The sequence below is a fragment of the Coturnix japonica genome, unplaced genomic scaffold (assembly GCF_054131305.1).
Source record: "Coturnix japonica strain WE unplaced genomic scaffold, WE-NBRP24 Scf060, whole genome shotgun sequence".
NCBI lineage: Eukaryota > Metazoa > Chordata > Aves > Galliformes > Phasianidae > Coturnix > Coturnix japonica.
In genome coordinates, this window is record NW_028188963.1 from 541,277 (window position 1) to 553,890 (window position 12,614).

Below are 12,614 nucleotides of genomic sequence, written 5' to 3' on the forward strand. Positions count from 1 at the left end.
GATATGGGGTCCTATGGTGGTGATAAGGGGGTTATATGGGGTCCTATGGGGTGATATGGGGTCCTATTGGGTCCTATGGGGGTGATATGGGGTCCTATGGGATCCTATGGGGTCCTATTAGGTCCTATGGGGGTGATAAGGGGGTTATATGGGGTCCTATGGGGTGATATGGGGTCCTACTGGGTCCTATGGGGTCCTATTGGTTCCTATGGGGTGATATGGGGGTGATATGGGGTGAGATGGGATCCTATGGGGTCCTATGGGGTTCTATGGGGTCCTATGGGTTTCTATGGGGTGATTGGGGAGATATGGAGTCCTATTGGGTACTATGGGGTCCTATTGGTTCCTATGGGGTGATAAGGGATCCTATGGGGTCCTATAGGTTCCTATAGGTTCCTATGGGGTCCTATAGGTTCCTATGGGGTCCTATGGGCACGTCGTCTGTCCTGCACTGCTCCAATGACGTCAGCAGCTGAGCACGGGGACCCCACCACCCGTGGGTGCCCCCCACCCGGCCCATGCGGCACCGGGACGCCTCTATGGGGCGGAAAACAGGGGGTTATGGGAGGATATGGGGGGATATGGGGTCCTATGGGGTCCTATGGGGGTGATATGGGGTCCTATTGGGTCCTATGGGGTGATATGGGGTCCTATGGGGTGATATGGGATCCTATGGGGTGATAAGGGTGTTATATGGGATCCTATGGGATGATATGGGGTCCTATGGGGTGATATGGGGTCCTATGGGGTGATATGGGGTTCTATTGGTTCCTATGGGGTGATATGGGGTCCTATGGGGTGATATGGGGGTTCTATGGGGTTCTATTGGGTCCTATGGGTTCCTATTGGGTCCTATAGGTTCCTATGGGGTGATATGGGGTCCTATGGGATGATATGGGGTCCTATTGGGTCTTATTGGGCTCTATGGGGTCCTACTGTGGTCATATGGGGGTGATATGGGGTCCTATGGGGTGATATGGGGTCCTATGGGATGATATAGGGTCCTATTGGGTCCTATGGGGTGATATGGGGTCCTATTGGGTCCTATGGGGGTGATATGGGGTCTTATTGGGTCCTATGGGGTCCTATTCATTCCTATGGGGTCCTATGGGTTGATATGGGGTCTTATGGGATGATATGGGGTCCTATAGGTTCCTATAGGTTCCTATGGGGTCCTATTGGTTCCTATGGGGTCCTATTGGGTCCTATTGGTTCCTATAGGTTCCTATAGGGTCCTATAGGTTCCTATGGGGTCCTATGGGCACGCCGTCCATCCTGCACTGCTCCAATGACGTCAGCAGCTGAGCACGGGGACCCCACCACCCGTGGGTGCCCCCCACCCGGCCCATGCGGCACCGGGACGCCTCTATGGGGGGAGATAGAGGGGGTTATGGGGTCCTATGGGGTCCTATTGGGTCCTATTGGGTTCTATGGGGTCCTATTGTGGACATATGGGGGTGATATGGAGTCCTATGGGGTGATATGGGGTCCTATTGGGTACTATTGGGTCCTACTGGGTTCTATGGGGTCCTATTGTGGTCCTATGGGGGTGATATGGGGTCCTATGGGATTATATGGGGTCCTATGGGGTGATATGGGGGTTATATGGGATCCTATGGGGTGATATGGGGTCCTATTGGGTCCTATGGGGTGATACGGGGTCCTATGGGGACCTATTGGGTCCTATTGGGTCCTACTGGGTTCTATGGGGTCCTATTGTGGTCATATGGGGGTGATAAGGGGTCCTATGGGGTCCTATGGGGTCCTATGGGATCCTATGGGGTGATATGGGGTCCTATGGGGTGATATGGGGTCCTATGGGGGTGATAAGGGTGTTATATGGGATCCTATGGGATGATATGGGGTCCTATGGGGGTGATATGGGGTCCTATGGGGTGATATGGGGTTCTACTGGGTCCTATGGGGTGATATGGGGTCCTATGGGGGTGATATGGGGGTTATATGGGGTCCTATGGGGTCCTATGGGATCCTATGGGGTGATATGGGGTCCTATGGGGTGATATGGGGTCCTATGGGGGTGATAAGGGTGTTATATGGGATCCTATGGGATGATATGGGGTCCTATGGGGGTGATATGGGGTCCTATGGGGTGATATGGGGTTCTACTGGGTCCTATGGGGTGATATGGGGTCCTATGGGGGTGATATGGGGGTTATATGGGGTCCTATGGGGTCCTATGGTTTCCTATTGGGTCCTATAGGTTCCTATGGGGTGATACGGGGTCCTAAGGGGACCTATTGGGTCCTATTGGGTCCTACTGGGTTCTATAGGGTCCTATTGTGGTCCTATGGGGATGATAAGGGGTTATATGGGGTCCTATGGGGTCCTATGGGGTGATATGGGGTCCTATGGGGTGATATGGGGTCCTATGGGGGTGATAAGGGTGTTATATGGGATCCTATGGGATGATATGGGGTCCTATGGGGGTGATATGGGGTCCTATGGGGTGATATGGGGTTCTACTGGGTCCTATGGGGTGATATGGGGTCCTATGGGGGTGATATGGGGGTTATATGGGGTCCTATGGGGTCCTATGGTTTCCTATTGGGTCCTATAGGTTCCTATGGGGTGATACGGGGTCCTATGGGGACCTATTGGGTCCTATTGGGTCCTACTGGGTTCTATAGGGTCCTATTGTGGTCCTATGGGGGTGATATGGGGTCCTATGGGGTGAGATGGGGTCCTATGGGGGTGACATGGGGTCCTATTGGGTCCTATTGGGTTCTATGGGGCCCTATTGTGGTCATATGGGGGTGATATGGGGTGATATGGGATCCTATGGGGTGATATGGGGTATTATGGAGTCCTATTGGGTCCTATGGGGTGATATGGGGTCCTATTGGGTCCTATGGGGTGATATGGGGTCCTATTGGGTCCTATGGGGTGATATGGGGTCCTATAGGGTCCTATAGGTTCCTATGGGGTCCTATGGGGTCCTATGGAGTCCTATAGGTTCCTATGGGGTCCTATGGGGTGATATGGGGTCCTATTGGGTCCTATGGGGTGATATGGGGTCCTATGGGGGTGATATGGGGTCCTATGGGGGTGATATGGGGGTTATATGGGGTCCTATGGGGTCCTATGGGTTCCTATTAAGTCCTATAGGTTCCTATGGGGTGATATGGGGTCCTATTGGGTCCTACGGGGTGATATGGGATCCTATGGAGTCCTATGCGGTGATATGGGGTCCTATGGGATGATATGGGGTCCCATGGGGTCCTATTGGTTCCTATGGGGTCCTATGGGGTGATATGGAGACCTATGGGGTGATATGGGGTCCTATGGGGGTGATAAGGGGTTATATGGGGTCCTATGGGTTCCTATGGGGGTGATATGGGGTCCTATGGGGGTGATATGGGGTCCTATTGAGTCCTATGGGTTTTTATGGGGTGATATGGGGCCCTATGGGATGATATGGGGGTGATTGGGGTCCTATGGGGTGATATAGGGATAATAGGGGGTTCTATGAGGTGATATGGGGTCCTATAGGGTCCTATGGGGTCCTATTGGCCCCGCCCCCTCCCTCAATTAGCCCCGCCCCTTTTATCTCACCAGCCAATGGGAGGCAGCCGTCATTCTTGCTTAGCCCCGCCCCCTGCCTCGCTTAGCCCCGCCCCCTTGTCTCACCAGCCAATGGGAGGCAGGCGCCGTTCTTGCTTAGCCCCTCTCCCTCCCTCATTTATAGCCCCGCCCCTTTTGTCTCACCAGCCAATGGGAGGCAGGCGTCTTTTAGCCCCGCCCCCTCCCTCGCTTAGCCCCGCCCCTTTGCCTTACCAGCCAATGGGAGGCAGGCGACCTTGCTTAGCCCCGCCCCTCATTGTTTAGCCCCGCCCCCATTGTCCTACCAGCCAATGGGAGGCAGGCGTCCTTGCTTAGTCCCGCCCCCTTCTCGCTTAGCCCCGCCCCCTCACTATGCCCTGCCCCTTTGTCTCACCAGCCAATGGGAGGCGCCGTTCTCATTTAGCCCTGCCCCCTCATTTAGCCCCGCCCCCTCCCTCATTAAGCCCCGCCCACAGTGTCCTATCAGCCAATGGGAGGCAGGCGTCTTTTAGCCCCACCCCCTGCCTCATTTAGCCCCGCCCCTTTTGTCTCACCAGCCAATGGGAGGCAGCCGTCTTTTATCCCCGCCCCCTCCCTCGCTTAGCCCCGCCCTTTTGTCTCACCAGCCAATGGGAGGCAGGCGCCCTTGCTTAGCCCCACCCCTCATTGTTTAGCCCCGCCCCCTCCCTCATTTAGCCCCGCCCTCTTTTATCTCACCAGCCAATGCGAGGCAGGCGTCTTTTATCTTTGCCCCCTCCCTCGCTTAGCCCTGCCCCTTTGCCTTACCAGCCAATGGGAGACAGGCGCCCTTGCTTAGCCCCGCCCCCTCCCTCGCTTAGCCCCACCCCCTGCCGTGTTTAGCCCCGCCCCTTTGTCTCACCAGCCAATGGGAGGCAGGCGTCCTTTCTTAGCCCCGCCCCCTCCTCGCTTAGCCCCGCCTCTCTCATTTAGCCCCGCCCCCATTGTCCTACCAGCCAATGGGAGGCAGGTGTCTTTGAGCCCCGCCCCTCCCTCATTTAGCCCCGCCCCCTTTTATCTCATCAGCCAATGGGAGGCAGGCGTCTTTTAACCCCGCCCCCTCTTTCATTTAGCCCCGCCCCCTCCCTCATTTAGCCCCGCCCCTTTTATCTCACCAGCCAATGGGAGGCAGGCATCGTTCTTGATTAGCCCCGCCCCCTCCCTCGTTTAGCCCCGCCCCTTTTATCTCCCCAGCCAATGGGAGGCAGGCGTCCTTTCTTAGCCCCGCCCCGTCTCGCTTAGCCCCGCCCCCCTCATTTAGCCCCGCCCCCATTGTCCTACCAGCCAATGGGAGGCAGGTGTCTTTGAGCCCCGCCCCTCATCGTTTAGCCCCGCCCCTTTTATCTCACCAGCCAATGGGAGGCAAGCATCGTTCTCATTTAGCCCTGCCCCTCTCATTTAGCCCCGCCCCCTGCCTTGCTTAGTCCCGCCCCTTTGTCTCACCAGCCAATGGGATGCAGGCGTCTTTTAGCCCCACCCCCTCCCTCATTTAGCCCCGCCCCTTTTATCTCACCAGCAAATGGGAGGCAGGCGTCTTTTAGCCCCACCCCCTCCCTCGCTTAGCCCCGCCCCTTTCCTCTCACCAGCCAATGAGAGGCAGGCGCCCTTGCTTAGCCCCACCCCCTCCTCGCTTAGCCCAGCCCCTTTCAATTCCCCACCCAATGGCATGCAGGCGCGGTTCTTTTCTCCCCGCCCCTTTTCTCTCCCCGTCCAATAGGAGACAGGCGCTGGGACTCACCGGCCAATGGGAGGCAGGTGTCGTTCTGCACGCACCAGCCGTAGGCGCCATCTTGGCGCTGGGGGGCGCTGAACACGAGGCAGGACGAGCAGTCGGGGAGGAGACGGGACAGGGACCCACAGCGGGGGGGGGGGCACTGCAGGGGGGGTAATGAATGGGACCCATAAGTGAATGGGACCCATAAGTGAATGGGACCCATAAGTGAGACCCATATTGAGACCCATAAGTGAGACCCATAAGTGGGACCCATAAGTGGGACCCATAAGTGAGACCCATATTGAGACCCATAAGTGGGACCCATAAGTGGGGCTGACCCATAAGTGGGACCCATAAGTGGGGCTGACCCATAAGTGAATGGGACCCATAAGTGAGACCCATATTGAGACCCATAAGTGAGACCCATAAGTGGGACCCATAAGTGGGACCCATAAGTGAGACCCATATTGAGACCCATAAGTGGGACCCATAAGTGGGGCTGACCCATAAGTGAATGGGACCCATAAGTGGGGGGCAGGACCCATAAGTGACCCATAAGTGGGGCTGACCCATAAGTGAATGGGACCCATAAGTGAGACCCACATTGAGACCCATAAGTGAGACCCATAAGTGGGACCCATAAGTTGGGGGTGGGACCCATAAGTGGGGGGCAGGACCCATAAGTGGGGGATGGGACCCATAAGTGAGACCCATAAGTGGGGGGCAGGACCCATAAGTGGGACCCATAAGTGGAGGCAATGGGACCCATAAGTGACCCATAAGTGGGGATGGGAGCCATAAGTGGGACCTATAAGTGGGGCTGACCCATAAGTGGGACCCATAAGTGAGACCCATATTGAGACCCATAAGTGAGACCCATAAGTGGGACCCATAAGTGGGGCTGACCCATAAGTGGGACCCATAAATGGAGGCAATGGGACCCATAAGTGGGACCCATAAGTGGGGGGCAGGACCCATAAGTGACCCATAAGTGGGGCTGACCCATAAGTGGGACCCATAAGTGGGGGGCAGGACCCATAAGTGACCCATACGTGGGGCTGACCCATAAGTGGGACCCATAAGTTGGGGGCAGGACCCATAAGTGACCCATAAGTGGGGCTGACCCATAAGTGAATGGGACCCATAAGTGGGGGGTGGGACCCATAAGTGGAGGCAATGGGACCCATAACCTGCCCCCCCTGCCCCATAGCCGCCCCATAACCAGCCCCCCTGCCCCATAACCACCCCCCTTGCCCCATAACCATCACCCCTGCCCCACAGCTGCCCCATAACCACCCCCCCCTGCCCCATAGCCGCCCTATAACCACCCCCCCGTCCCACAGCCACCCCATAACCACCCTCCCTGCCCCATAACCACCCCCCTCGCCCCATATCAGCCCCACATCTCACCCCTCCCCATAGCTGCCCCATATCCACCCCATAACCAGCCTCCCCCGCCCCATAGCCACCCCACATCTCCCCCCCCATAGCCGCCCCATAACCACCCCCCCTGCCCCATAACCAACATCCCCCCCCTGCCCCATAGCCACCCCATAACCACCCTCCCTGCCCTATAACCAGCCCCCCTGCCCTATAACCAGCCCCCTGCCCCATAACCACCCCATAACCACCCCCCCCGCCCCATAACCAACCCCCCTGCCCCATAACCACCCCATAACCAGCCCCCCTGCCCCATAACCAGCCCCCTGCCCCATAACCACCCCATAACCAGCCCCCCTGCCCCATAACCCCCCCCACCGCCCCATATCCACCCCATAACCAGCCCCCCTGCCCCATAACCAGCCCCCTGCCCCATAACCACCCCATAACCAGCCCCCCTGCCCCATAACCCCCTCCCACCGCCCCATAACCACCCCATAACCAGCCCCCCTGCCCCATAACCAGCCCCCTGCCCCATAACCAGCCCCCCCGCCCCATAACCACCCCATAACCAGCCCCCCTGCCCCATAACCAACATCCCCCCCGCCCCATATCCACCCCATAACCAGCCCCCCTGCCCCATAACCACCCCCCCGCCCCATAGCCACCCCATAACCAGCCCCCTGCCCCATAGCCCCCCCATAACCACCCCCCCGCCCCATAACCAGCCCCCTGCCCCATAACCACCCCATAACCAGCCCCCCTGCCCCATAACCACCCCCCCCCCGCCCCATAACCACCCCATAACCAGCCCCCCCGCCCCATAACCAACATCCCCACCCCTGCCCCATAGCCACCCCATAACCACCCTCCCTGCCCCATAACCAGCCCCCCCTGCCCCATAACCACCCCATAACCAGCCCCCCCTGCCCCATAACCAGCCCCCCCGCCCCATAACCAGCCCCCCCTGCCCCATAACCAGCCCCCCCTGCCCCATAACCACCCCATAACCACCCCCCCACCCCATAACCAACCCCCCCTGCCCCGTAACCACCCCCCCCCATAGCCGCCCCATAACCAGCCCCCCCTGCCCCATAACCCCCCCCCCGCCCCATAACCACCCCATAACCAGCCCCCTGCCCCATAACCAGCCCCCTGCCCCATAACCACCCCCCCCGCCCCATATGAGCCCCACATCTCACCCCTCCCCCCGCTGGGGGTCTCGTGCATCCCCCCCGGCACCAGGAGCATTGGGGGTCGGCGCTGCAGGCGCTGGGATGGGGGTGGGCAGAGCAGGGGTCGGGGTGCTGGGGAAATAGGGGGAATCTATGGGGCTGGGACCCACAGACACCACAGAGAGACCAGATGTGGGGCTGGGAATCCCATAGACCCCATAGAGACCATATGTGGGGCTGGGACCCACACACAGCCCATATGTGGGGCTGGGAACCCCATAGATCCCATATGTGGGGCTGGGACCCACAGACACCACATAGAGACCCCATATGTGGGGCTGGGACCCACAGACACCACATAGAGACCCCATATGTGGGGCTGGGACCCACAGACACCACATAGAGACCAGATGTGGGGCTGGGAACCCCATAGATCCCATATGTGGGCTGGGACCCACAGACACCACATAGAGACCAGATGTGGGGCTGGGAACCCCATAGATCCCATATGTGGGGCTGGGACCCACAGACACCACATAGAGACCATATGTGGGGCTGGGAACCCCATAGACCCCATAGAGACCATATGTGGGACTGGAAACCCCATAGACCCCATAGAGACCATATGTGGGGCTGGGAACCCCATAGACCCCATAGAGACCATATGTGGGGCTGGGAACCCCATAGACCCCATAGAGACCATATGTGGGGCTGGGACCCACATACACCCCATAGAGAACATATGTGGGGCTGGGAACCCTATAGATCCCATAGAGACCATATGTGGGGCTGGGACCCACACAGACCCCATAGAGACCATATGTGGGGCTGGGAACCCCATAGACCCCATAGAGACCATATGTGGGGCTGGGAACTCCATAGACCCCATAGATCCCCCACAGAGGCCATATGTGGGGCTGAGACCCACACACAGCCCATATGTGGGGCTGGGACCCACAGACACCACATAGAGACCAGATGTGGGGCTGGGAACCCCATAGCCCCAGATATGTGGGTCAGGAACCCCCCATAACCCCCCATATGTGGGTCAGGGAGCCCCCATAGCCCCCCATATGTGGGTCTGGGACCCCCAGGACCCCTGATAGCCCCCCATATGTGGGTCTGGGACCCCCCATAGCCCCCCATAGACACCCATAGACCCCCCATAGCCCCCATATGTGGGTCAGGGACCCCCCATAGCCCCCCATATGTGGGTCAGGGACACCCCATAGCCCCCCATAGACACCCATATGTGGGTCTGGGACCCCTCAAAGACCCCATAGACCCCCCATAGCCCCCCATATGTTGGTCTGGGACCCCCCATAGACCCCATAGACACCCATAGACCCCCCATATCCCCCCATATGTGGGTCAGGGACCCCCCATAGCCGCCATATGTGGGTCAGGGACCCCCATATCCCCCATATGTGGGTTTGGGACACCCAGTATCCTCCATAGCCCCCCATATGTGGGTCTGGGACCCCCAGTATCCCCCATATCCCCCCATATGTGGGTTTGGGACCCCTATGACCCCCCATATCCCCCATATGTGGGTCTGGGACCCCCAGTATCCCCCATAGCCCCCCATATGTGGGTCTGGGACCCCCAGTATCCCCCACAGCCCCCATATGTGGGTCTGGGACCCCCAGTATCCCCCATAGCCCCCATATGTGGGTTGGGACCCCACATAGCCCCCCATAGACCCCATATGTGGGTCAGGGACCCCCCATAGCCCCCCATATGTGGGTCAAGGACCCCCAATAGACCCCATAGACACCCATAGACCCCCATATCCCCCCATATGTGGGTCAGGGACCCCCCAAAGACCCCATAGACACCCCATATCCCCCCATATGTGGGTCAGGGACCCCCAGGACCCCCCCAGGTCCCCCCATAGCCCCCCATATCCCTCCCATATGTGGGTCTGGGACCCCCCATAGCCCCCCATATGTGGATCAGGGATCCCTCGTAGACCCCCATATGTGGGTCTGGGATCCCCAGTACCCCCCGTAGCCCCCCATATCCCCCCATATGTGGGTCAGGGACACCCCATAGCCCTCCATAGACCCCCATATGTGGGTTTGGGACCCCCATGACCCCCATATGTGAATCTGGGACCCCCAGGACCCCTCATAGCCCCTCATATGTGGGTCTGGGACCCCCCATAGACCCCATAGACACCCATAGACCCCCCATATCCCCCCATATGTGGGTCAGGGACCCCCATAGCCCCCATATGTGGGTCAGGGACCCCCACAGCCCCCCATATATGGGTCAGGGACCCCCATATCCCCCCATATGTGGGTCTGGGACCCCCAGGACCCCCCATAGCCCCCCATAGCCCCCATAAGTGGATCAGGGACCCCCTATAGCCCCCCATATCCCCCCATATGTGGGTCAGGGAGCCCCATAGACCCCATAGACCCCCAATAGACCCCCATATGTGGGTCAGGGACCCCCATAGCCCCCCATATGTGGGTCTGGGACCCCCAAGACCCCCCATATCCCCCCACATGTGGGTCAGGGACCCCCCATAGCCCCCCGTATCCCCCCATATGTGGGTCTGGGACCCCCAAGACCCCCCGTATCCAAATCCCCCATATGTGGGTTTGGGACCCCCAGGACCCCCCATAGCCCCCCATATCCCCCCATATGTGGGTCAGGGACCCCCATATCCCCCCATATCCCCCCATATGTGGGTCAGGGACCCCCCATAGCCCCCCGTATCCCCCCATATGTGGGTCTGGGACCCCCAAGACCCCCGTATCCCCCCATATGTGGGTCTGAGACCCCCCATATCCCCCCATATGTGGGTTTGGGACCCCCAGGACCCCCATAGCCCCCCATATCCCCCCATATGTGGGTCAGGGACCCCCCAAGACCCCATAGACCCCCCATATCCCCCCATATGTGGGTCAGGGACCCCCATATCCCCCCATATCCCCCCATATGTGGGTCAGGGACCCCCATAGCCCCCATATGTGGGTCTGAGACCCCCCATAGCCCCCATATGTGGGTCAGAGACCCCCAGTATCCCCCATAGCCCCCCATATGTGGGTCAGGGACCACTCAAAGACCCCATAGACCCCCATATCCCCCCCATATGTGGGTCTGAGACCCCTAGGACCCCCCCTATCACCCCATATGTGGGTCAGGGACCCCCCATAGCCCCCCATATGTGGGTCAGAGACCCCCAGTATCCCCCATATCCCCCCATATGTGGGTCAGGGACCCCCAGGACCCCCATAGCCCCCCATATGCCCCCATATGTGGGTCAGGGAGCCCCATAGACCCCATAGACCCCCAATAGACCCCCATATATGGGTCAGGGACCCCCTATAGCCCCCCATAGCCCCCCATATGTGGGTCAGGGACCCCCATATCCCCCCATATCCCCCCATATGTGGGTCAGGGACACCCCATAGCCCTCCATAGACCCCCATATGTGGGTTTGGGACCCCCATGACCCCCCATATGTGAATCTGGGACCCCCAGGACCCCTCATAGCCCCTCATATGTGGGTCTGGGACCCCCCATAGACCCCATAGACACCCATAGACCCCCATATCCCCCCATATGTGGGTCAGGGACCCCCATAGTCCCCCATAGCCCCCCATATGTGGGTCAGGGACCCCCCACAGCCCCCATATATGGGTCAGGGACCCCCATATCCCCCCATATGTGGGTCTGGGACCCCCAGGACCCCCCATAGCCCCCCATAGCCCCCCATATGTGGATCAGGGACCCCCTATAGCCCCCCATATCCCCCCATATGTGGGTCAGGGACCCCCATAGTCCCCCATAGACACCCATAGACCCCCCATAGCCCCCATATGTGGGTCAGGGACCCCCCATAGCCCCCATATGTGGGTCTGGGACCCCCAAACACCCCATAGACCCCCCATAGCCCCTATATGTGGGTCTGGGATCCCCAAGACCCCCCATATCCCCCCATATGTGGGTCAGGGACCCCTCATAGCCCCCCATAGCCGCCCATATGTGGGTTTGGGACCCCTATGAACCCCCATAGCCCCCATATGTGGGTCAGAGACCCCCCATAGCCCCCATATGTGGGTTTGGGACCCCTATGAACCCCCATAGCCCCCATATGTGGGTCAGGGACACCCCAAAGACCCCATAGACCCCCCATATCCCCCCATATGTGGGTCAGGGACCCCCCACAGCCCCCCATATATGGGTCTGGGACCCCCAGGACCCCCCATAGCCCCCCATATCCCCCCATGTGTGGATCAGGGACCCCCCACAGCACCCCATATGTGGGTCTGGGACCCCCCATAGACCCATAGACACCCATAGACTCCCCATATCCCCCCATATGTGGGTCAGGGACCCCCCAAAGACCCCATAGACCCCCCATATCCCCCCCATAAGTGGGTCAGGGACCCCCCATAGTCCCCCGTATCCCCCCATATGTGGGTTTGGGACCCCCAGGACCCCACATATCCCCCCATATGTGGGTTTGGGACCCCCAGGACCCCCCATAGCCCCCCATATCCCCCCATATGTGGGTCAGGGACCCCCCATAGACCCCATAGACACCCATAGCCCCCCATATGTGGGTCAGGGACCCCCCACAGCCCCCCATATGTGGGTTTGGGACCCCCAGGACCCCCCATATCCCCCCATATGTGGGTCTGGGAGCCCCCATAGCCCCCATATGTGTGTCTGGGACCCCCAAGACCCCCCATATCCCCCACATGTGGGTCAGGGACCCCCCATAGCCCCCCATATGTGGCTCTGTGACC

General features: G+C 59.4%; 1 long non-coding RNA gene across 1 annotated transcript; it reads right to left on the reverse strand.

The window, feature by feature from the left end:
- Positions 1-1,259: 1,259 nt before the first annotated feature.
- Positions 1,260-8,027, reverse strand: LOC146751939 (uncharacterized). The gene is made up of 3 exons (XR_014941107.1): positions 7,876-8,027; positions 5,318-5,453; positions 1,260-1,366 (listed from the first exon to the last, which is right to left on the reverse strand). It is a non-coding gene; the product is annotated as an uncharacterized LOC146751939 (long non-coding RNA).
- Between the last annotated feature and the right edge of the window lie 4,587 nt (positions 8,028-12,614).